The sequence below is a fragment of the Medicago sativa genome, chromosome 6 (genome assembly GCF_051527215.1).
Source record: "Medicago sativa cultivar Bolivia chromosome 6, Bolivia_mono, whole genome shotgun sequence".
Classification (NCBI taxonomy): domain Eukaryota; kingdom Viridiplantae; phylum Streptophyta; class Magnoliopsida; order Fabales; family Fabaceae; genus Medicago; species Medicago sativa.
The window spans coordinates 19,271,352-19,297,704 of NC_140754.1; the positions used below are offsets into that span (position 1 = coordinate 19,271,352).

General features: G+C 33.0%; 1 pseudogene; it reads right to left on the bottom strand.

Moving 5' to 3' along the window:
* Window positions 1-13,658: 13,658 nt before the first annotated feature.
* LOC146913476 (uncharacterized) lies at window positions 13,659-19,883 on the bottom strand (annotated as a pseudogene).
* Between the last annotated feature and the right edge of the window lie 6,470 nt (window positions 19,884-26,353).

The window sequence follows — 26,353 nt, forward strand, 5'->3', positions numbered from 1 at the left end:
TCACTAGTATCTCACTACCATCAGCTCTGCTTATCCTACTCAACCGCTGCTTGGGAAGCCTGGTCTGGTTTTCAGCCGCACGTGTCTCCATGTGGTACGTGCGGCCAACCTTTGGACATATATCTTTTTCTTTGTTTTTCGACGAAACCTACCATATGGCAAAACTTTCCCCAACACCTTGTTCATACAATACATGCGGCTGTCATTTCTCATGGTTTCCAACGGGATCTCCTTAGACTCTGATTGTGGTCTTCAAGGTCATGGCCCCCGGAGACCACTTGATCAAATAAGTGCAGGATATCCCTACCAAATGGAAGCAAACTGATACCTCTCTTAATACAATGTGTAGCTTTTGTAAATTCATCGTGGCTCACCATTATTTCTACAAACTTATCGTAATACCAAGCGTACACTTATTAGTCTACCACAGGAGCTTGATTAATATTTAATAGTAAATGTTATCAAGATCTCTATCTATTCCTCTGTGTCTTTGGTTACATTTTTTTTTTTCCAATGACACAACTCTAGGTAAAGATAAAATCTTCCTCAAATCTAAAAACAATTGGGACTTTTTATCTTCAATTGTATATAAATCTTTTTTTTTTTTTAAGAATATATAAATCATTGTTGACATCACCTTCTATGAGACTTGTACATTCTTGTCCATTTGTGTTGTACTTGATGTAAACTTTCACTATGGCTCTTCTGATCGTTCCACTTATTGTTTCAGAAATAGGAATAACAATTGGTATCCACAAACATGGATAGTAATTATCTCGTTGAACAAATATGATATCCGTATTCATCTTATATTTTTGTTGAATATCTGGTAGGTGAATATTAGCAAATTTTAACGTATCCGAATATATTTGCATATACTCTCATCTTTTGATAACACAAAAGTGTATTATCAAATAATATTTTGGTGACTTTACTAACTTATTAACACATATGCATACCCACCCCACATAGACAAATATCATTATCTCTGTCTTCTTATCTATTAACTAATGACCACAATATCCGTTTATTTTATCCATAAATATTTATCAAACTACATGTCTCATGCCCACGATAAATTTAACATGCTAATACAGATTTTGTTTTCATCTCTATTCTTGTGCTCCATCCCCTTTTATATATAATGGGGGATAGATTTTCCCATGGTGCTTCCTCCACTAAAAGTGATGTGATCCCACTTCAACAAGTTCTGATTTCCCAAGTCAAAGAAAAAAAAATCTGAAATAAGTATCATTTATATATTTAATATAACATCCAATATTTTATTCTAATTCCCTTTTTCCAGCACAATATTTTATTCTAATTTTTTTTCTTTCTATAAACGAAGTGACATACACTACCAAAAATTCCCCAACACAATAATATTAGGTGTTGAGGTTGAATCCAGACTATTTTATTCTAATTCTATCTATATATATTGCTTTGATAAGCAATATATTTGATTCTAATATTACTCCAGTAACAGGATGGAAAAAAAATCGTGAATCAAAGTGAGAAATTAGATAAAAGGAAAATTAACGGAAATTAGGAAAAATAAAACGGTAGATTAAAAATGAAAACAATTAAAAGAAACAAATAAAGATGAAATATGTTAATATTGTGAGAGAAGGAAGGTGTCAGTCCTCGTGAGCTTAGCTCAGTTGGTATGGACAATACATAATATGCAAGGTCCAGGGTTCAAAGTCTGGCCACCACCAAAAAAGAAGGAAGGTGTCACAATTTAATTAAGAAAATTGATAAGAGAAATAACCACAATCTAAAAAAATCCCTTATAAGATTGAAGCAAGTTTAATCAAGTACACAAAATAAAATCTAACTAACTCACATATCTTAGAGATATTGTACTAATTCATTTTATTTTATTTTATCTTAGAGATATTGTACTAATTCATTTTATTTTATTTTTGAGGCAAAGATAACTTATTTTATTTCATCAACAATACGAGTTGCATTACAAACAAGAGAGAATAAAGTGGTAAAAGTGAGGGTTATATTCTATGGAAATGCTAAAGAGGGTCCCTAGGCATTGGTTAAGAAAATAAAAATAGAAAAATTGTATTGAAAAATGGTGAAAATCGATATATTTGATTTTGTAAAAGTTAAAAAATTGTGGAATTCAATGCAAACTTACTACTTTAGATTTTCTTAACAAGTGTCATAGAGACACTTGTTAACATAACCCTATTTTCTAATATCGATGGTCTAACTAAAATATGGTCAACTCTGTTAATTTAATACACCTATTTGAAGTTTTTTTAAGTTTCAAATAAGTCCTTGAAAAGATAACAGTGTATTAAATTAACAACTTAAATGATCTATTTGAAACTTAAAAAAACTTAAAGAACTAATCTGATATTTTTGTCAAACTTAAATGATCAAAAAGGTATTTGGCCTAATATTTACTACGATCTCTTTGAATTTTTTATTTAATTCTCTTATTGAATTATTTTTTATTTAATTTTTATACTATATAAAATAGAACGTTTAATTAAATACTTTTTTTTTTCAATGAAAATATACGATATCAATCCCTCAAAACTACAACTTTTTGAAATCAAATAAATGAAAATATATGATATCAATCCCTCAAAAGAAAATATATTTTTTTTTGGTGAAAATATATGATATCAAATAATTTTTTTGAATTAATTTCTTTAAATTAAATTTTTTTAATATCTTTAGTCAACACTTTATGCGATCATGCATCACTTTATGCGATCATGCATTGTTATATTCTATTCGAGGAGTGCTAGCAACACTCTCTTTTCAACACCATCTCCAACACTCACTTTCTAATTGGCTTAAAACATGGTAGGTCTCACACTTTGGAAATGGGTTCCACTTAAAGTGGTGGGTCATACATTAGTTTTATCCAATAAGAGAATGAGTGTTGAAGAGAGTGTTGAAAAGAGAGTGTCCCTAATCAACTATATACTTAAGAAAATAACTAAATTACCAAACTACCCCAATTTTATTAACTCACATATCAGTAAAATTAGGAATAATTTTATCAAAATAACTAAACTATTTTAAACTTCCTATTTCTATTCCACAGATTTTTTTATTTTTTTTAACAAACCAAAATAGAATTAACATTAATAAGAATTTTTTCCAGCACAATATATATACGTTTCACATCCAAAAACTATTCACATCCACACAAAAAATTAATTGAAGGTGTCATGTCTCTATTTACTCAAAGTTTGCTAGTGCTATGTGTGTTGACATTTTTTTCAATGCAAAATGTTCTTGGAGTCCATCAAGTAAATGTTCATAACACATTAGAAGGGAATTTAGACATGACTCTTCATTGTCAATCTGGGAATGATGATCTTGGAGTTCATCTTCTTCATCCTAATGAGCAGTTTGGTTGGCATTTTGGAATAAGTATTTTTTATACCACATTGTTCTATTGTTCTGTTCAATGGAATGATGAAATACATCGTTTTGATGCATTCATAGCTAATAGAGATCGCCATAGATTTGTGCTAGATTGGTATATAAAGAAAGCACAACCATGTGTGGTATCAGTAGGGGGGAAAGACGATTGTTATGCTTGGAAATAGTAATGTAATACATTTATAATAATAAATAATAAGTCTTATGCTCGGGTGTATTGCGAACTTAATGTTTTATCTATCTTAATACTTGTTGAAATTGTTATATGAGGAGTGATATGGATACACTCTTTCTGATACTTAATCTGATATCTATGTTCTTATTAGATAAAATTCATGTGAGTACCACAAATTGAAAATAGATCTCGTATAAAGTGTTGAAACTCAAACGGATTTCACCCAATTGAAGAATGAGTGTTACAGATAATGTTCATAGCATTTCTTTTGTTATATATCGACTTTTATATTTATGTATTTCAGTATTTTTTTAGCGTGAATTTTTTTAGTTTTAAATCATAATGACCAACTACGCATACAACTTTTTATCCCGAATCACTCATGTGTATAGTTTTGTTTATGTAACAGCCCGATTTTTGCTAGTTTTATTTTATTATTTATTTATGTGTGGTATATGTGCTCTTACGTGATTATTTGCCTCTGTGAGTATTTTTGGTGGGGAATTGTAGAATTCAGTGTAGAAGGGTATTTTAGTCATTTTGGACTTATAGGCATTTTGGTCATTTTGAGAGCAGGGGTAATTTTGTAATTTTGGATGAGGATTATTTTAGTGCTTAGTAAGAGTATTATCTTACCAAGTTACTAGAGAGAGGGTAGTAATTATTTTAATTACCATTAAGTGACCGTTAGTGTTATAAATTACCATTAAGTGAGTAGTGACATTTTGGGTGTTAGAATAGAAATGAGTTAGGCCCATTAAGGTTTGAGAGATAAGCCCAATTGAGTAGAGTAAGTATATAAACTCTAGTTGTTGGTAAAACTAGGTTTTACAAACATTATTCATTTCATTTCATTTCATTTCATTTGGGAAGAGAAGAGATAGAGACTAGAGGCAACAACAACAACAAGGGTTAGGAGGCAAAGAGGGGATTCAACATCTAGGAGCAAAATTGAAGCTTGGGTTAGAGAATCTTGGTGTTAGAGGTAAGAGGGTTAGATTTCAACCATAATTCACATCTTTTTCTCTTTACCCATTTTTGTGAAATTGTTGAATTGAACCTAATTGCTTTCAAATTCGTATTCATGTTTTGATGCAATGTTTGTGTATGTAATTTGAATGTTTATTGAGTTGTTAGTGATGAAATTACATGCTTAAGTGGTGGTTATATGTATACTTTGCATTTTGTCCAAAAATGGTGATATGAGATGTTGTTGTGATGAATTGTTGGTGAATTCATGATGTTTAGCTGTTGTTGTTGTTGATAGATGTTGTTGTTGATGATTAAAACATTGGGTAATCACAATTGGAGAGTTTGATATGACTTTGTGTTGTTTTTGAATATTTGATGAAAAATGGGTCAAATGATGATTTTTGTTAAGAGAATGTTTTGGGGCGAATTTTATATGGAATTGAGTGTCTTTTCATGTTTAGAAATGTTTAGACAAACTTTGGGATCAAATTTGGGCATTGGGAAGTCAAAATTGGGGTTTTGGGGGTGAAAATGGGGGTTTTCTCTAGAGGAACTGTCATAACTCGCAATGGCGAGTAAAGTTCACTCGCAATTGCGAGCACTCGCAATGGCGAGCAGACCTACTCGCAATTGCGAGCTGCACAGGTCAGTGCTCCCTGTTTTTACGTTTTCGTGTCTTTTCACTCGTTTTTGTTTTGAACTGGTTTTTGGTGCAAACATGAAAATTGTAGAGGATATTTTTATCTTTCCAAAGGCGTTGGTTTGACTTGAATACGATTTTTGGTTTGCAAGTTATGGGGAAATTACTCTTGAAACGTTTTATTGAAAAATCCCGCATAACTAGTTCCAAGTCGACCCAATCCTTGTGGAATGTTTTTAATCTTTGAAAACTTGATTTTTAAGGGTGCAAAAGAGGTGGTTAAGCTGTGATATAGCGAACTTACTTATTTTTGCTTCGAAATTGGGAAATTCTTTGAAAAATGATAATGGAGACGAACTTTGTGATTTTATGAATTCGTCGTATTTGGCCGATGAAATGCTTACGTAATCTCTACTGCACACATATGTGGACTGTGAGAATACAAGGCATAGGCTATTGAGCTTGTTTACTTGGTTTTGAATTAATTGTTCAATTAATTTTAAGTTATGACTTGGAGAGACGAACTTGACTAAAGATGACTTTTGAGAACCAATTGATTGTGAATCCTTATGGGGAGTTGTTATATGTTATGTGAAGATGATTGGTGGTGCAATTATGTGACAACCTTATGTTGTGTGATTTTGATGTTGTTGGTGATTGTATATGTGTTAATTGGTGATGAATTGTTGATGATTGCATATATACATGTATTGATGATGGTGAGGTGATTATTGTTTGTGTGAACATATGCATTTGTAGTTGAGTCATATGCTCATGCATTCATGACTGATGGTGGTGGATTTTATATCCAAGACTGATGGTGGCGGATTTTATATCCAATTGAGGTGAGTACGATGTTTTTGTTGCATCGAAGGTGACGACCTTGAGGTGATTTGGTACCACATGCATCTAGATGAGTCTAGAATCATTGCATAAACTGTTGGTGGATTGAATTGCATTTGCAATGTGTGTGATGATTGTTTTGCTAACTGTAATTGTGGATTGGATTATTGATTGTTAATTGTTGATTGATATGGTGATTTGAGATATGTGTATGATACACTTGTGGAGATGAACTTGGAATGATAGTATGTATAGGTTGTGACTACTTATGAATAATATGTATGAATTGTTATTCTTGAATATATTCTTTCACTTCCAATGTTCATGATAAATGTTTTTCGTGGATTATGATGATGTAATGCTAACCCTCAGTGGTTTACCACCTACCTTTCTGTATGGACGGGTAGATGGAGTGCAGGATGCTTAGTTGTTGCTTGTTGATGCCGAGGAGTGGAGTCCCTCTTTTTCATGCAAGTGTCTAGATTAGGGCTCTGATCTAGGATAGTCTTTGCATGTTGTTTATTTGACTTTGTATTTCGGAGTTGTTGAGATATTCTATTATTTGAGATTTGGAGGATACATTTGTATTTAGTTTGGAGATCCAGAGATGTTTATGAATTATATGTTGTTCCGCTGCTATGTTGTGTAACATGATCTTTATGCATGTATGATTTGTGGTTTACTCGGAGACGTAGCATCTATTTCTAGAATATTTCTGATGTATTCGCGCGTTTTACCGCTTAATAGAAATAGGGTGTTACAGTTTACCTCTTTTATCAAAATAAGCGATTTTTAATTAGATCTATTTTTCTTGTGTGATTTTGTCGTTTAAATATGAGGATGTTTTTTTTCAGAGGAAGTGTGATGATGTGTTGTTCATTAATTTAATGCGGCATTGTTTATTCATTCAAAAAAAAAACATAATGTCAATAACGCAAAACTAGTAACAATACTTTTTCTTTGTGTTAGAAAATTTAAAAAAACAAGTGTCAAGAAAGAAATATTATGCATATAAAAACAAAAATTCAAAAAAAAAAAACACACATGTCGTCAGCCTCTCAACTTGTATATATGTCCTCTTTTTTTATAAGTTAATTAGTTAAAGTGTAATTGAAGAAAAATTCAAAAAAAAAAATTCAGGGAGACATAAACCTAGCACAGGAAAACAAAAACAAAATAGATATGGTTCATAATAGTTACATTGATACATTGATTTGCTCAAAAATAGTTACATTGATGCAAAATAGTTCAAAAATGTCTATGACAATTATTAAAAGACAAAACAAAAAGAAAATAGTTATTTTGTAAAAAAAAAAAAAAAAATAGTTACGATACATTACGGAGTAATATGTCATCTTAATTGTAAAAGTTTATAACTTTGTGTCATCAATGGATATTGTTCAAATCTCACTTATAAAATATGATTATTGTCACCATTATCGATAATTGTTTTGAATTCGAACAAATAATCACACCAATAAATCTTTTATGTATGGAGTAAAGAAAATAGTAATCAATTAGTAAAGTAGCATCAAGTAGCAACAACAAACATACCTAGATCTAAGAGTGAAGGAACACCAAAATCATAATCAAAACAACTAAGATAAGAAAGAGGAAAAAGAAAATAACACACCAATATTTTTTGTTGAACCGGGCGAAATGAAATTATAATAACCAGAATCAATCCAGCACAAGGCTTGCCACAAAGATTACGAAAAGATACAATTAGTCCAAAATGACCTACTTTGGGAGAGAGAAAACAACTCTCCAATCCACTATGATAAGAGTGATACAAAGAGGTAACAAGAAATTACCTTAAAATCTCACAAAGAACAAATTTAATTTCAGCCCATTTTTCAAGTCACCCACACACACAATGAACCCTAAGAGAAAACACGAAAGGAAGCTTTTTGACCATTCCTCTAGTGAAATCTTACTACCCAAGGTGCTTACAAATATTTTCCAACCCAAGAAATAAACTCTCACTAAAGATACTCAACCCTAAAATTCCCTCCTTTGATTTCCCAAGTTTCTCTCTTTTGAAGCTCTCTCAAAACATGAAGAATGAAGCATTATATAGTGTCATGATATTTCCAGTGAATGAAGAATGAAGCTCTCCCAGTACATTACTACATTCTATCCGCTAGTCATCCCACAATTTCTATTGATCGTGCCATGATATTTCCAGTGGCAACCTCCCATAAAGTGAACCAAAATCGTGCCACTATCTCATTCTCCCGTGACACAATTTTTTCATAACTTCAACATCCAATTTTTAGCCAAATTTCAACATTTCTCCACCTTGACTCTAAATTTGTATTGATGTTAATTTAACCATCAAACCACCTTGACACTCTCTCCTATATGGAATTACTCTTCAACAAAATTGATTAAGTCTAAGCAATGCGTGCACCTTGATCTAGGCAATGACTTAGTGAACACATCTGTCGGATTTTTTTCCGATGCATCTTTCTCCACCACAATCTCTTTTGGTTCAATCACGTCTCTAACAAAGTGCATACGAATTAATGTACTTTTTCCTCTCATGTCACACATGATGATTCGCCAAATGGAAGGGACTTCAGTTATATGTATCTTCACACATACTTGAGTAACTCTTAACTGACCAATCATCCATTTCAACCATGTGTCTTCCTTCACCTCTTGAACAAGGGAAACGTACTCCACTTGATGAGTTGTAGATAGAGCTGCCACAAATTGTTGATTTGCCTTCCAATTAATAGTCGTGTCATAAGGAGTAAAACGCAAAAGCCGATAGAGATTTTCTAGTGTCCACATTGCTCACATAGTCTACATCTACATACCCCTCCTAAGCGTCTTCATCTAGAGTTGTTCTTGTGTACTTAAAACCGCCCTTCAAAGACCCAATCAAATATCTCAATATCCACTTCAATGTTTGCCAATGTACAATTCCTATATTTACCATAAACCGACTCACAATACTAACTGTATAAGCTAAGTTCGGTCTACTACAAACCATACCATACATGATGCTTCCAAAACCACTAGAATAGGGAGTACTCTCTGATTGAGGGTATTTTTTTATGGACAACTTTGTATTATAACCCAAAGAAGTGCTAACAATTTTAGAGTTTGATATTCTAAAATGATCCATCACCTTCTTCAAATAATAAGAAAAGTCCGTCCTTGTCACGGTTCCTCATGATATCAATTCCAATAACTGTCTTTGTCGGACCAAGATCCTTCATCTCAAACTCACCATTTAATTTTTCCTTGAATTTTCCGATATCATCCACATATAGTAGAAGGTAGAGAATGACTTTCTCCTCCTTTTTCAATATGCGAACATAAGAACCGTACCCGTTTCTCACGAAATCGGTCTTCAAAAGAAATTCAACAAACTGAAGATACCATTTCATTGAGCTTTGGTTCAACCCATACAAAGATTTCTTTAAAAGACACACCTTAGACTTTTCCTCCACAAAACCTTCTGGTTGCTCCATGTAGACAATCTTTTCAAGGTCACCATGCAATAACACGGTCTTCACATCCATTTGCTCCAACTTCAAGTTATATTGATTCACGATAACCATAAGCATCCTTATGGAACAATGCTTCACCGCAGGTGAGAAGATCTCATTGTAGTCAATCCCCAAAGTATGAGTGAAACCCTTTGCCACAAGTCTTGTTTTGTACCTCGAACCTTCAACACCCGGAATACCTTCCACTTTCTTGAAGTTCCACTTGCATCTAACTACCCTTTGATTTTTAGTTAGTTTCATAAGTTTCCAAGTCTAGTTATTCTCCCATGAATCCATTTCTTCATTCACCGCCTTCAACCATTACTTGGTCTCTTGCTCTCAAATGCCTCCTCAAAGCTCTTTTGTTCAAAGTCTTGCAATTATTCAGCCACATTTAAAGCATAACAAACCAAGTCAACATAACCATATCTTCTAGGTGCCACAATGGTCATCCTTTCCCTATCTCTAGCCAACTAATAATTAGGATCCACTATAGGTTTACTTCAACTTTAATCTGATGTCAGAGTCTGATCCTCCACATCTTTTTTCTCTTCATTGGGAAGCTGCACCTCAAACTGAGTTTCCTTTACCCTTGTTTCTGGTTCTAAAGTCTACAGATCTTTGCATTTCATCCACATACGGGTCTCATCAAAAGTAGCATCCATGTTTATCATGACTCTCGATCCACCTCTAAATTCCAACTTCTACACCTTGTAACTCTTCACACCTTCTGGATAGCCAATGAAGACACATTTCAAAGCTCTAGCCTCAAGCTTATCTTGCTTGATATGCGCATATACCAAAGCACTGAAAACCTTAATAGTTGAGTAGTTTGTCGGTTTCCCACTCCAAACCTCCATTGGTGTCTTGAAGTCTATTCCCGTTGATGGACATTTGTTGATCAAATATGCTTCAATTGTCGCAACTTCACCCCCATAAACTCTTTGGTAACCCAGCTCCTAGAAGCATGCACCTCACCCGCTCTAAAACAGTTATATTCATGCGTTCAGCAAGACCATTTGTTGTGGTGTTCTTGGTACGGTTTTGTGCCGCTCAATTCCCGTTAACCTGCAAGGCTCATTAAACTGCTATGTAACGAACTACATGCCATTGTCACTCCTTAAACCTTTCAATTTAGTTCCCATTTGATTTTCTATGAAGGTATGTCATTCTTTAAATTTTTCAAAGGTGTTACTTTTGTTTTTCATATCAAAGACGTATGCCCTCCTAGAATAATCATCAATGATATATGAGAAATAGGAACTTTCCCCATGAGTAAGTGTCTTAGAAGGACGCCAAAGTTTCGAATGCACATACTCAAAAGGCTTACTAGAATAATGCATGCCACTTCCAAACTTCACTCTATGTTGTTTTCCTAGTATGAAATTATCACAAAATTCTACCTTGTCCAATTTATTTTTTCCTAGAAAACCTTGTTTAGTAAGTTATACTAAACCTTTTTCACTAACATGCCCTAACCTTAAATTAAAGATGCATTACCAATTACAGTAGAACCATCTAAAATGTATAAACCATTTATCTTAGACCCTTTAACAGTAATTAATGCACCATGCAAAATTTTATAAACCTCACTCTCAATCCTAGTGCAATAACCTAGACCATCAAACATGCTTGTTGAAATTAAATTTCGCTTAAGTTTAGGAAAATACCTCACATCCCATATAAGGAATTCACGTCCATAACAAATCTTTAGATGAACGGTGTCCATGCCTTGGACTTTGCAAGCTTTGTTATTTTTGAGTCGAACAACTCCACCTTATTTTAGATCCAAAGTCTCAAAATATTCATTCCACAAACATATGTGATAAGAGCACCCTAAGTCCAAGTCCAAACTCTTCTTTAGTTCCCAACTTGTGACCGCTAATGTACCCACACTCTCATAACCATCTTCATAGAACTCCACTGCAACTGGAACAAAATAACTACAATGCCCCCCTTTTCAGGATAATCATTCTTGAAGTTAACGAGCTTATGACAAATTAAGCATCGATAATTTGATTTCTCAAATGCCTTGGACTTAGAATTAAACCTCGACTTCCCCTTTCCTTTTTCTCTATCCTCACTCCTTCCTTTTATAACATTAAAGCCTTCACCACCTTCATCAACCTTCATGTCCTTGAACTTTGTTAATTCCTTGGTTCTTAAAGCCGCTTGGAACTCCTCCAAAGTAATGGTTCCCTCCTTTCCATAAAGGTTGATATCCTTAAAATTCTCAAATGATTTCGGCAATGAACATAGAAACAACAAAAACTCATCTTCGTCTTCCACATTCACTTCAATTTTCGCCAAATCACAGGAATCTTCTTGAATTCCGTCAATTGTTTTGTGATAGGTTTAGACTCCACATCTTGAATGAGTAGAGTTGTTGTTTTGAAAGTTGCCTATGGGCCAAAGATTCCATCTTGTACAATGACTCCGACTTTTCCCACATTGATGTCGCGGAAGCTTCTATCGCGACATCCCTCAAAACCTTATTTCCGAGACATAAGACAATATCACTCTTTGCCTTGTCTATCATCAAACGCTTCTCTGCTTATTTAAAAGTAGTCGCCAACTCCGCTTCACCCATTAATGCTTCCTCACATTTTTGTTGTGCCAAAACTGCTTGCATCTTAACCTTCCACAACCTGAAATCATTACTTCCAATAAACTTCTCAATGTCCCACTTTGAACCCATGAGACACACTTTACCATTTTACTCCTACAACCCACGGTATGCATCAATCGTTGTGAATTCGATCAAATAATCACACCAATAAATCTTAGATATGTGGAGCAAATGAAGTAGTAATCAACAAGTAAAGTAGCCTCAAGCAGCAGCAACAACAACAACAACAAACATACCTAGATCTAAGTGTGAAGCAATCCCACAATTATAATCAAAACAACAAAGATAAAAAAGAAGAGAAAGAAAACAACACACGAATATTGTTTACCCAGTTCGGTCCAAAATAACATACGCCAATAAGTTAAATTTACTTTTTTTTTTCTATCTTCTAAATAAAAACGAGAATACATAAACTTTATTATAAAAAGATACAAAAGACAATATCTTTAATAAAAAGGTTTTTTTTTATTCTAAGTTAATAAAAAATGTTATTGATTTAATAAGTTTTACAAGAAAGTGTATAATATATTCATTTATATCTTAATAATATTTTATAACACTTTTCTAGAACTTTCTTATATATTCATTTTGACCAAATAAATTTTCTTTCTTAATAAAAATATTAATAAACTTAATATATATTTTTATTCTTATTTTGTTTCTTAACGACCTATAAATATATGTTTCACATTTGACAATTATTGTAATATTCTTGTAAGAAAATTATTCACAATTGAAGGTGTAATGTCTCCATTTACCCAAAGTTTGCTAGTGATATGTGTGTTGACATTTTTGTCAATGCACAATGTTATTGGCGGAAGTACTACCGACCGCCAAATTGTTGTTCATAACTCTTTGGAAGGCAAGTTAAACTTGACTCTTCGTTGCCAATCTAAAGATGACGATCTTGGGTTTCATGATCTTCGACCTGATGAGCATTTTGATTGGAATTTTAATGTAAATATTTTTCATACCACATTGTACTTCTGTTCTGTTAAATGGAATAATGAATTCCATCATTTTGATGCATTTAGATATAGTAGAGATCGTTATAGATTTGTGCTATATTGGTATATAAAGGAAGCAGGACCCTGTGTCGTATCGACAGGGGGGAATAACGGTTGTTATCCTTGGAAATAGTAATTATTAATGTAATACATTTCTTTTTAGAAGATTAATGTAATACATTTATATTAATAATAATAATAATAATAATAATAATAATAATAATAATAAATAAATGTTATGCTCGGGTGTATTGTGAACATAGATCTGTTTTTCTTTTGTGCTTTTGTCGTTTAAGTGTGACGATGTTTTTTTGAGGAAGTGTTGCAATGTTTTGTTGATCATTTTTGCGTGGTATTATAACCAAGGTAATGAGAACCGGACCGGACATTAAACCAGTATAGGTAGGGGTTTAGGGCAGTGGCGTTGTCAGGACCCAGGGTCAGGAGGTTCAAAATTATAAACTTTAATTTATAATAAATATAATAATATATATCCAAAAAATTACATTGTATTCAATTTACAATGTACTCAAAAAACTTCATCCATTCTTTACAAATGTCCCCTACGCGGTGCCATGTTCTGAAATCGTTGAATAATCAACTCATCATCAATTTTGTCTGCCACATCTCTCTCAATATAAGTCACGAGACAATCATTCATCAAATCATCTCCCATTCGATTGCGCAATCTAGATTTCACAATCTTCATAGCAGAAAAGGCTCGTTCAACGGTTGATGTGGCAACAGTTAAAATCATTGCTAACTTCAAAAGTCCATAGACTAAAGGATAATCAATATGTTTTTTGAGTGCAACCATTTTTTTTTGAAAGATCACTTATTCCTTTCAAAGATGCAAATTCAACACTCCTACGCATATCAAAGATGTAAGTCTCAAGTTGACTATCAAGCAACTCCAATGAAGTTGGAGAAAATTCAATTGGATAAAACTTTGCAAATTCAATTAACTTTGCTATGTCAAATTTAGAGAACGAGTTGTTTGGGCACAAACACTCCATACAAATGAGCAACTGACTATTTGTCTCACTAAAACGATTATTAAGTTCTTGAAGTTGCATGTCCACAACCGTATAAAATAATTCAATGCGGTAATGATTCCCTATTGTGATAGATTCAGAATTACCTCCACGTTTTGACTTCCCACGGAAGAATATATCATCCATGCTAGGAATGTTAATGTCATGCTTATTGCAAAATAAAATTACCTCCTCCAATAAAGGTTCCCATCCATCATCTCTTAGAGCTTGTAATCGCTCCTTTGTGATGCTAACTAGGTTCATAGCATTGACGATGTCTTGATCTTTCCTTTGCAATGCTTGTGACAATTCATTTGAAATACCTAAGACCTTTTTCATCAAATGCAATGTGAGTGCAAAATCAAAAGTATTCACAAAGAATGTTGAGAACTAGATGGTATGTTGACATTTTGGGCCGCATTCCTGGATCCGATGGTAACTCTTCTAAATTACATGAAACATGTTGAGAACTAGATCCTTGCTCATGGGATGGTCTTGATCTTTTTAAAAAATTCTGCATAACTCCTACAACAACCAACACAATAAAAGAATTAGCCGCTAACCATTATACACTTTTGGAGGAACAAAAGAACATACACAGTAACAAAAGAATTAGCCGCTAACTACTATAATTACTATAATTGAAATGATTTATATAAAAAAGGACAGTAAGTAAGCCGCTAAGTGCTAACCATCCATTCCAATTCCAATTCTCAGTTCATATTATCACTTTCAACCAATTCTCCAATCAATTTCACAACACAAACATATCATTAGGACCCTCAATTGCATATTCAATCAAACAATTTATCAAAATTGAAGTTATGTAAAAAAATCCCAAATTTAAAAACCCTAAACCAAAGATTTATAATTGATTACCTTTGGTGGTAGATTCAATGTCTTTGAAGGCTTTTGAATGTCCCTTTGTAGTTGCACGACGACAGAGGACGACGAAATAAGCCGGAGAGAGTGGTGGTTCACGTTGCAACAGATTTTTGAGAAGGAGAGAGAGAACTCGATCGAGAATCCGAGATTGTAGATGGTTGGAGGGTAGGATCGCGAGACTGAAGGTGGAAGGGTTGGGTTGTGGCGCGGCGGAGTTTTGTGGTGGTGTTGTTGTTGCCGCCGGAGTGGTGGTAGTGGAGGAAGAGAAGTTCTCTAATTAGGAGTACGTACAGTTGTTAGTTAGAGAGAAGTTAGAGAGAGGTTAAATTGTGCAAGTGAGTAAAATGAAATTGGTTTGGGTATAGGGCAGCTGGTGCAAAAAAAAAATATGAGCAAGTTCAATGTGCAAAAAACATAGGGGTATATGTGAAAAAATTAAAATTTGAGGGTTGGCAAGTGCATCCCCTGAGCACTATGTAGACCCGCCACTGGTTTAGGGTTTAGAGGTTTGACCGGAGTTCAACTGGGGTCGGACCGGAACAGTTATTATTAAATAGTATATTTTTATCAATTTTTTAATATATTATACTATATCATATATAATATCGTACTAAAAAATATATCTACCATTTATTTTTTTTGTCAAAAATATCTACCAATTATATTCGGTTAATTTAAAGTAATAGAGTAGTAATATATTTTTAATTTTTAATGTGGAGCAATTTTCAAAACAAGACTTTAGCGATTCCAACAAAATTACAGTACTACACCTTGTCCAATGATGAATTTTTATCCAATTGGAATTGCATATATTTTTACCTTTCTCGTACTGTAGATCTACATTATCCCACTTTCTAGTTCAACCAGGCAACGTACTAATAAACCGATGTTGTCTGTGTGAAGGAGAACAAGGAAGCTTTCACGTCCGTCAACTCTGATACTCTTCTTCCTTAAAAAAAAAAAAAACTCTGATACTCTTCTTTTTCTGTCAAAAATAACAAAACTTGGTCCGACCGGCTGAACCCCATGAACCGCTGGTTTCATGGTTTTCCCCGGTTTTACTCCGGTTTATCGGTTTCTTATCCGGTTTTCTAACAGAGCGGTTTTAAGGGTAGATCGGACCGGACACAGCTCCGGTTCTCGGTTCAACCGGTCAGACCGGCCGGCCCGGTTTTGATTACCATGTAATACTATTATTTATTCATCCCAAAAAACATCATGTGAATAAAAATAAAAATAAAACTCATAACAATACGATCTATTTGTATTATAAAATTTACTATAAAACAATTTTCGGGATAGAAAGAAATATTATGAAACAAAAAATTGATAGGAATATTAGCAAAAACACACATTCCGTCTACCACTCAACTTATATCTATGTAATTTTTTTTATTGATACAAAATGTAGTTCTAAAATGTGACAATTATTAATACACAAAAAAAAAATTAGTTGCATTAATACTTTCCTGAGTAGCAATATTTTGTTTCACTCTTAATGGTAAAAGTTTGACTTTATATCATAAAATAAAAATAGATATGGTTCAAATCTCACTTATAAATATAATTATTATCACCGTTATTGATAATAATTTTCTCTTTCCCAATTTAATCTATCATAAAATAAAAAACCGTACCGTTCACTGAATCAACGATGATATCAATTTAAGGTATTTGTTAATTGTGGTTGACCCATTTTCTTAAAAAAAATTTGTGGTTGACCTATTAGTTAATTACATAGTTTATTTTAACTTTTGGTAAAGTGTATTTTATAAAGAAAAATATATATACATGAAAAAATATGCCAAAATTACATCTTTTTTCAAATCATTTAAATATAATTAATTAAAAAATATTATTTTCTTAAAGTAACGTTCAATTAAATACATCCTTACCTCTCTTTGATTTTATAATCAAATACTTCCTTCGGTCACTATTTTAAGCAAAAAAATCACTTTTTAAATTCATTCTATATAAATTAATTTATTCAATGAACCTAAAAAGTAATTAAAATATATGGTATGACGTGGACTTATGTAACAGTCCTTATGTAACAGTCCTTAAACTATAGAAGTAAAATAAGTTTCATAACCAAAGCATAAGTTTGAATGAGTACAATAAAAGAAGGAAAAATTAGAGAGAATCCTGAGAAGGAGAGAATAGGGATAGAAAAGAAGATGATTATGACATCACAATTTTCATGCCTTTTTCCCTTGGCTTTCTCTTATTTTATAAGAGTCCACATTTACATTTCCTATAATACCCATTTCAACTCTTTGACTCATTACAACTTAGTGTATAGTTATCTAACAACTCATACAACAATTGGTCATTTATTAGCAAGCAATAGCCGTTCACATGAAAAAGAAAAGAAAATTGTTTTTCTAACATCCAAAACTTCCTAATAACACATGAAAATGACCAAAAACACCCTAGCGGTAGTTAACTACTGCTGGATCATTTGGTCATTTCCATGTGTTATTAGGAAATTTTGGTTGTGAAAACAGCAATCTTCAAAAGAAAAAGGCGTAAAGTCACATGTAGGTCCAAAAATAGACTCAAATATATTTAAAGTGTTGCTTAAGTCATTTCAGACTCGCGTAAGTAGTTCGGCTGGTAAGTTAAGGGACACCAAAGGAGGTCTCGGGTTCAAACCCTTAAAACTAACATAACACTAACTTACTAACATTTGTCGATAAAATAAGTCATAATTCAGACATGATCCAAATATATAGATACAACAAAACTTTAGTGGAATAGAGCCTACTGTGGAGAATTGATTGCAATTTGCATCACAAACAGCTACCTCATGATAAATTATCTTCCAACTGTAAGGGAACTTGTTTGAGAGATGCATAATGCATATGAGAATTTTGTTGATATCATGAAAAATAATAAGGAACTCGTTGCAATGAAGATATCTCCTTCTCTATCTCCTGTAACAACAAAAATGTTACCGCGAGTAGAGATGAATTATCTTGAATGATATTTAATGGTGTTATCGAATAAGTACTCCATTACATTCATAGTATTTTCTTCAACAATGTAGAAATTCCAAAAACTGACTTACAATACTAACTCCGTAAGCTAACTTCGGTCTACTACAAACAATATCATACATGATGCTTCCAACACCACTAGCATAAGGAGCACTCTTGGATTGAGATATTGTTTTATGGACAACTTTGTGTGATGGCCCAAAGGAGTGCTAACAATTTGGGTGGCACTTTGGTGACATTAATGTCACCGTGCCATTGCATCTGGGCCATACATTGTCATTTCCATTGCATCTGGGCCACACAAAACATCTAATGTCACCCAATGTGTGGCCCAGATTTAATGTCACCGTGACATTAATGTCACACAAGTATTTCCCCAATTTTAGAGGCTGACATTCTAAAATGATCCATCACCTTCTTCAAATAACTCAATTGATATAAGAAAAGTTCGCCTTTGTCACGGTTCCTCATGATATCAATTCCAAGAACTCTCTTTGTCGGACCAAGATCCTTCCTCACAAACTCACCAATTAATTTTTTCTTGAGCTTTTCGATATCATCCTTGCTAGAATTTGCAATCAAGATATCATCGACATATAGTATAAGGTAGAGAATGACTTTCTCCTCCTTCTTCAATAGGTGAACACAAGAACCGTACCCGCTTCACACAAAATCGACCTTCAAAAGAAATTCATCAAACTGAAGATATCATTGCCTTGAGCTTTGTTTCAACCCATACAAAGATTTCTTTAAAAGACACAACTTAGACTTGTCCTCTGCAAAACCTTCTGGTTGCTCCATGTAGACAGTCTCTTCAAGATCACCATGAACGAACGCGGCCTTCGCATCCATTTGCTCCAACTTAAAATTTTATTGATTCATGATAACCATAAGTATCCTTATGGAAAAATTCTTCACCACGAGTGATAAGATCTCATTGAAGTCAATCCCCACAATATGAGTGAATCCCTTTTCCACAAGTCTTCTTTTGTACCTCGTGTATTCCACACTCGAAATACCTTCCTTTTAGTTAGTTTCACAAGTTTCCAAGTCTAGTTCTTCTCCCATGAATCCTTTTCTTCATTCACTGTCTTTAACCATTACTTGTTCTCTTTGATCTCAAATGCCTCCTTGAGGCTCTTTTGTTCGGAGACTTGCAATTCTTCAGCCACATTTAAAGCATAAAAAACCAAGTTAGGATAACAATATCTTCTAGGTACAACAATGGTGATCCTTTCCCTATATGTAGCCAATTAATAATTAGGATCCACTACAGGTTGACTTCTACTTTAATATGATGTCGGAGTCTGATCCTCCACATCTTCTTTCTCTTCATTTGGAAGTTGAAACTCAAACTGAGTTTCCTTTACCCTTGTTTCTAGTTCTAAAGTCTCCGGGTCATTTCACTTCATCCCCATGCAGGCTCATCAAAAGCAACATCCATGTTTATCATGACTCTCGATCAACCTATAGATTCCAACTTCCACAACTTGTAACCCTTCTCACCCTCTGGATAGCCAATGAAGATACATGTCACAACTCTAGCCTCAAGCTTATCTTGCTTGATATGCACATATGCCAAAGCCCCAAAAAAACCTTCAAAGTTGAGTAGTTTGTCGGTTTCCCACTCCATACCTCCATTGGTGTCTTGAAGTCTGTTCCCGTTGATGGACATTTGTTCATCAAATGCGCTTCAGTTGTCACAACTTCACCCCATAAACTCTTTGGTAAGCTAGCTCCTAGAAGCATGCACCTCAACCGCTCCAAAAGAGTCATATTTATGAGTTAAGCAAGACCATTTTGTTGCAGTGTTCTAGGTACGATTTGATGCCACTTAATTCCCTTTAACTTGTAAAACTGATTAAACTTCTATGTAACGATCTTCATAGAACTCCACTGCAACTGGAACAAAAGAACTACAATGCCCCCCTTTTCAGGATAATCATTCTTGAAGTTAACGAGCTTATGACAAATGAAGCATCGATAATTTGATTTCTCAAATGCCTTGGACTTAGAATTAAACCTCGACTTCCCCTTTCCTTTTTCTCTATCCTCACTCCTTCCTTTTATAACATTAAAGCCTTCACCACCTTCATCAACCTTCATGTCCTTGAACTTGGTTAATTCCTTGGTTCTTAAAGCCGCTTGGAACTCCTCCAAAGTAATGGTTCCCTCCTTTCCATAAAGGTTGATATCCTTAAAATTCTCAAATGATTTCGGCAATGAACATAGAAACAACAAAAACTCGTCTTCGTCTTCCACATTCACTTCAATTTTCGCCAAATCACAGGAATCTTCTTGAATTCCGTCAATTGTTTTGTGATAGGTTTAGACTCCACATCTTGAATGAGTAGAGTTGTTGTTTTGAAAGTTGCCTATGGGCCAAAGATTCCATCTTGTACAATGACTCCGACTTTTCCCACATTGATGTCGCGGAAGCTTCTATCGCGACATCCCTCAAAACCTTATTTCCGAGACATAAGACAATATCACTCTTTGCCTTGTCTATCATCAAACGCTTCTCTGCTTATTTAAAAGTAGTCGCCAACTCCGCTTCACCCATTAATGCTTCCTCACATTTTTGTTGTGCCAAAACTGCTTGCATCTTAACCTTCCACAACCTGAAATCATTACTTCCAGTAAACTTCTCAATGTCCCACTTTGAACCCATGAGACACACTTTACCATTTTACTCCTACAACCCACGGTATGCATCAATCGTTGTGAATTCGATCAAATAATCACACCAATAAATCTTAGATATGTGGAGCAAATGAAGTAGTAATCAACAAGTAAAGTAGCCTCAAGCAGCAGCAACAACAACAACAACAACAAACATACCTAGATCTAAGTGTGAAGCAATCCCACAATTATAATCAAAACAACAAAGATAAAAAAGAAGAGAAAGAAAACAACACACTAATATTGTTTACCCAGTTCGGTCCAAAATAACATACGCCAATAAGTTAAATTTACTATTTTTTTCTATCTTCTAAATAAAAACGAGAATACATAATCTTTATTATAAAAAGATACAAAAGACAATATCTTTAATAAAAAGGTTTTTTTTTTTATTCTAAGTTAATAAAAAATGTTATTGATTTAATAAGTTTTACAAGAAAGTGTATAATATATTCATTTATATCTTAATAATATTTTATAACACTTTTCTAGAACTTTCTTATATATTCATTTTGACCAAATAAATTTTCTTTCTTAATAAAAATATTAATAAACTTAATATATATTTTTATTCTTATTTTGTTTCTTAACGACCTATAAATATATGTTTCACATTTGACAATTATTGTAATATTCTTGTAAGAAAATTATTCACAATTGAAGGTGTAATGTCTCCATTTACCCAAAGTTTGCTAGTGATATGTGTGTTGACATTTTTGTCAATGCACAATGTTATTGGCGGAAGTACTACCGACCGCCAAATTGTTGTTCATAACTCTTTGGAAGGCAAGTTAAACTTGACTCTTCGTTGCCAATCTAAAGATGACGATCTTGGATTTCATGATCTTTGACCTGATGAGCATTTTGATTGGAATTTTAATGTAAATATTTTTCATACCACATTGTACTTCTGTTCTGTTAAATGGAATAATGAATTCCATCATTTTGATGCATTTAGATATAGTAGAGATCATTATAGATTTGTGCTATATTGGTATATAAAGGAAGCAGGACCCTGTGTCGTATCGACAGGGGGGAATAACGGTTGTTATCCTTGGAAATAGTAATTATTAATGTAATACATTTCTTTTTAGAAGATTAATGTAATACATTTATATTAATAATAATAATAATAATAATAATAATAATAATAATAATAATAATAATAATAAATAAATGTTATGCTCGGGTGTATTTGTTTTTCTTTTGTGCTTTTGTCGTTTAAGTGTGACGATGTTTTTTTGAGGAAGTGTTGCAATGTTTTGTTGATCATTTTTGCGTGGTATTATAACCAAGGTAATGAGAACCGGACCGGACATTAAACCAGTATAGGTAGGGGTTTAGGGTTTAGAGGTTTGACCGGAGTTCAACCGGGGTCGGACCGGAACAGTTATTATTAAATAGTATATTTTTATCAATTTTTTAATATATTATACTATATCATATATAATATCGTACTAAAAAATATATCTACCATTTATTTTTTTGTCAAAAATATCTACCAATTATATTCGGTTAATTTAAAGTAATAGAGTAGTAATATATTTTTAATTTTTAATGTGGAGCAATTTTCAAAACAAGACTTTAGCGATTCCAACAAAATTACAGTACTACACCTTGTCCAATGATGAATTTTTATCCAATTGGAATTGCATATATTTTTACCTTTCTCGTACTGTAGATCTACATTATCCCACTTTCTAGTTCAACCAGGCAACGTACTAATAAACCGATGTTGTCTGTGTGAAGGAGGACAAGGAAGCTTTCACGTCCGTCAACTCTGATACTCTTCTTCCTTAAAAAAAAAAAAACTCTGATACTCTTCTTTTTCTGTCAAAAATAACAAAACTTGGTCCGACCGGCTGAACCGCATGAACAGCTGGTTTCATGGTTTTCCCCGGTTTTACTCCGGTTTATCGGTTTCTTATCCGGTTTTCTAACAGAGCGGTTTTAAGGGTAGATCGGACCGGACACAGCTCCGGTTCTCGGTTCAACCGGTCAGACCGGCCGGCCCGGTTTTGATTACCATGTAATACTATTATTTATTCATCCCAAAAAACATCATGTGAATAAAAATAAAAATAAAACTCATAACAATACGATCTATTTGTATTATAAAATTTACTATAAAACAATTTTCGGGATAGAAAGAAATATTATGAAACAAAAAATTGATAGGAATATTAGCAAAAACACACATTCCATGTACCAAAAAAAAAAAAAAAAAAAACACACATTCCGTCTACCACTCAACTTATATCTATGTAATTTTTTTTATTGATACAAAATAGTTCTAAAATGTCTATGACAATTATTAATACACAAAAAAAAAAAATAGTTGCATTAATACTTTCCTGAGTAGCAATATTTTGTTTCACTCTTAATGGTAAAAGTTTGACTTTATATCATAAAATAAAAATAGATATGGTTCAAATCTCACTTATAAATATAATTATTATCACCGTTATTGATAATAATTTTCTCTTTCCCAAATTAATCTATCATAAAATAAAAAACTGTACCATTCACTGAATCAACGATGATATCAATTTAAGGTAATTGTTAATTGTGGTTGACCCATTTTCTTAAAAAAAAATTGTGGTTGACCCATTAGTTAATTACATAGTTTATTTTAACTTTTGGTAAAGTGTATTTTATAAAGAAAAATATACAGTTAAAACTCTATAAATTAATAATGTCGGGACCGGAGAAATTTATTAATTTAGAGAGTTATTAATTTATCGATAAATTAATAATTATTAATTTAAAGAGTTTTTAAGTAATTATACTGTACATACCACACAAAAAGGCAAATTAGTCTATGCCTCTTAGAATTACGTTGCAGCGAACCTTGAGACTCAACGTAAATTAGTAGCTACTGTGTTTATATGCATTGAAAATCAATAATGACTTTTGAAGTACAGTAAATGTAAACAAGAGGAACAAATGTGTTCAATGTATTCTTAATATATTTTTTTTTTCAGTTTCTATAAATTATTAATTTATGATTTTCTTGGGACCGAAAATTATAAAGGGATCTCCTGAAAAATTATTATCTTATTATTTTATCGAGTTTTTCAATTTTTTACATTGGCCCAAGTCAGGACCGGACAAATTTATTATTTTAGAGAGTTTATTAATTTACCGAGTATTAAATTAAAGAGTTTCTACTGTATATACATGAAAAAATATGCCAAAATTACATCTTTTTTCAAATCATTTAAATATAATTAATTAAAAAATATTATTTTCTTAAAGTAACGTTCAATTAAATACATCCTTACCTCTCTTTGATTTTATAATCAAATACTTCCTTCGGTCACTATTTTAAGCAAAAAAATCACTTTTTAAATTCATTCCATATAAATTAATTTATTCAATGAATCTAAAAAGTAATTAAAATACATGGTATGACGTGGACTTATGTAACAGTCCTTAAACTATAGAAGTAAAATAAGTTTCATAACCAAAGCATAAGTTTGAATGAGTACAATAAAAGAAGGAAAAATTAGAGAGAATCCAGAGAAGGAGAGAATAGGGATAGAAAAGAAGATGATTATGACATCACAATTTTCATGCCTTTTTCCCTTGGCTTTCTCTTATTTTATAAGAGTCCACATTTACATTTCCTATAATACCCATTTCAACTCTTTGACTCATTACAACTTAGTGTATAGTTATCTAACAACTCATACAACAATTGGTCATTTATTAGCAAGCAATAGTCGTTCACATGAAAAAGAAAAGAAAATTGTTTTTCTAACATCCAAAACTTCCTAATAACACATGAAAATGACCAAAAACACCCTAGCGGTAGTTAACTACTGCTGGATCATTTGGTCATTTCCATGTGTTATTAGGAAATTTTGGTTGTGAAAACAGCAATCTTCAAAAGAAAAAGGCGTAAAGCCACATGTAGGTCCAAAAATAGACTCAAATATATTTAAAGTGTTGCTTAAGTCATTTCAGACTCGCGTAAGTAGTTCGGCTGGTAAGTCAAGGGACACCGAAGGAGGTCTCGGGTTCAAACCCTTAAAACTAACATAACACTAACTTACTAACATTTGTCGATAAAATAAGTCATAATTCAGACATGATACAAATATATAGATACAACAAAACTTTAGTGGAATAGAGCCTACTGTGGAGAATTGATTGCAATTTGCATCACAAACAGCTACCTCATGATAAATTATCTTCCAACTGTAAGGGAACTTGTTTGAGAGATGCATAATGCATATGAGAATTTTGTTGATATCATGAAAAATAATAAGGAACTCGTTGCAATGAAGATATCTCCTTCTCTATCTCCTGTAACAACAAAAATGTTACCGCGAGTAGAGATGAATTATCTTGAATGATATTTAATGGTGTTATCGAATAAGTACTCCATTACATTCATAGTATTTTCTTCAACAATGTAGAAATTCCAAAAACTGACTTACAATACTAACTCCGTAAGCTAAGTTCGGTCTACTACAAACAATATCATACATGATGCTTCCAACACCACTAGCATAAGGAGCACTCTTGGATTGAGATATTGTTTTATGGACAACTTTGTGTGATGGCCCAAAGGAGTGCTAACAATTTTAGAGGCTGACATTCTAAAATGATCCATCACCTTCTTCAAATAACTCAATTGATATAAGAAAAGTTCGCCTTTGTCACGGTTCCTCATGATATCAATTCCAAGAACTCTCTTTGTCGGACCAAGATCCTTCCTCACAAACTCACCAATTAATTTTTTCTTGAGCTTTTCGATATCATCCTTGCTAGAATTTGCAATCAAGATATCATTGACATATAGTATAAGGTAGAGAATGACTTTCTCCTCCTTCTTCAATAGGTGAACACAAGAACCGTACCCGCTTCACACAAAATCGACCTTCAAAAGAAATTCATCAAACTGAAGATACCATTGCCTTGAGCTTTGTTTCAACCCATACAAAGATTTCTTTAAAAGACACAACTTAGACTTGTCCTCTGCAAAACCTTCTGGTTGCTCCATGTAGACAGTCTCTTCAAGATCACCATGAACGAACGCGGCCTTCGCATCCATTTGCTCCAACTTAAAATTTTATTGATTCATGATAACCATAAGTATCCTTATGGAAAAATTCTTCACCACGAGTGATAAGATCTCATTGAAGTCAATCCCCACAATATGAGTGAATCCCTTTTCCACAAGTCTTCTTTTGTACCTCGTGTATTCCACACTCGAAATACCTTCCTTTTAGTTAGTTTCACAAGTTTCCAAGTCTAGTTCTTCTCCCATGAATCCTTTTCTTCATTCACTGTCTTTAACCATTACTTGTTCTCTTTGATCTCAAATGCCTCCTTGAGGCTCTTTTGTTCGGAGACTTGCAATTCTTCAGCCACATTTAAAGCATAAAAAACCAAGTTAGGATAACAATATCTTCTAGGTACCACAATGGTGATCCTTTCCCTATATGTAGCCAATTAATAATTAGGATCCACTACAGGTTGACTTCTACTTTAATATGATGTCGGATTCTGATCCTCCACATCGTCTTTCTCTTCATTTGGAAGTTGAAACTCAA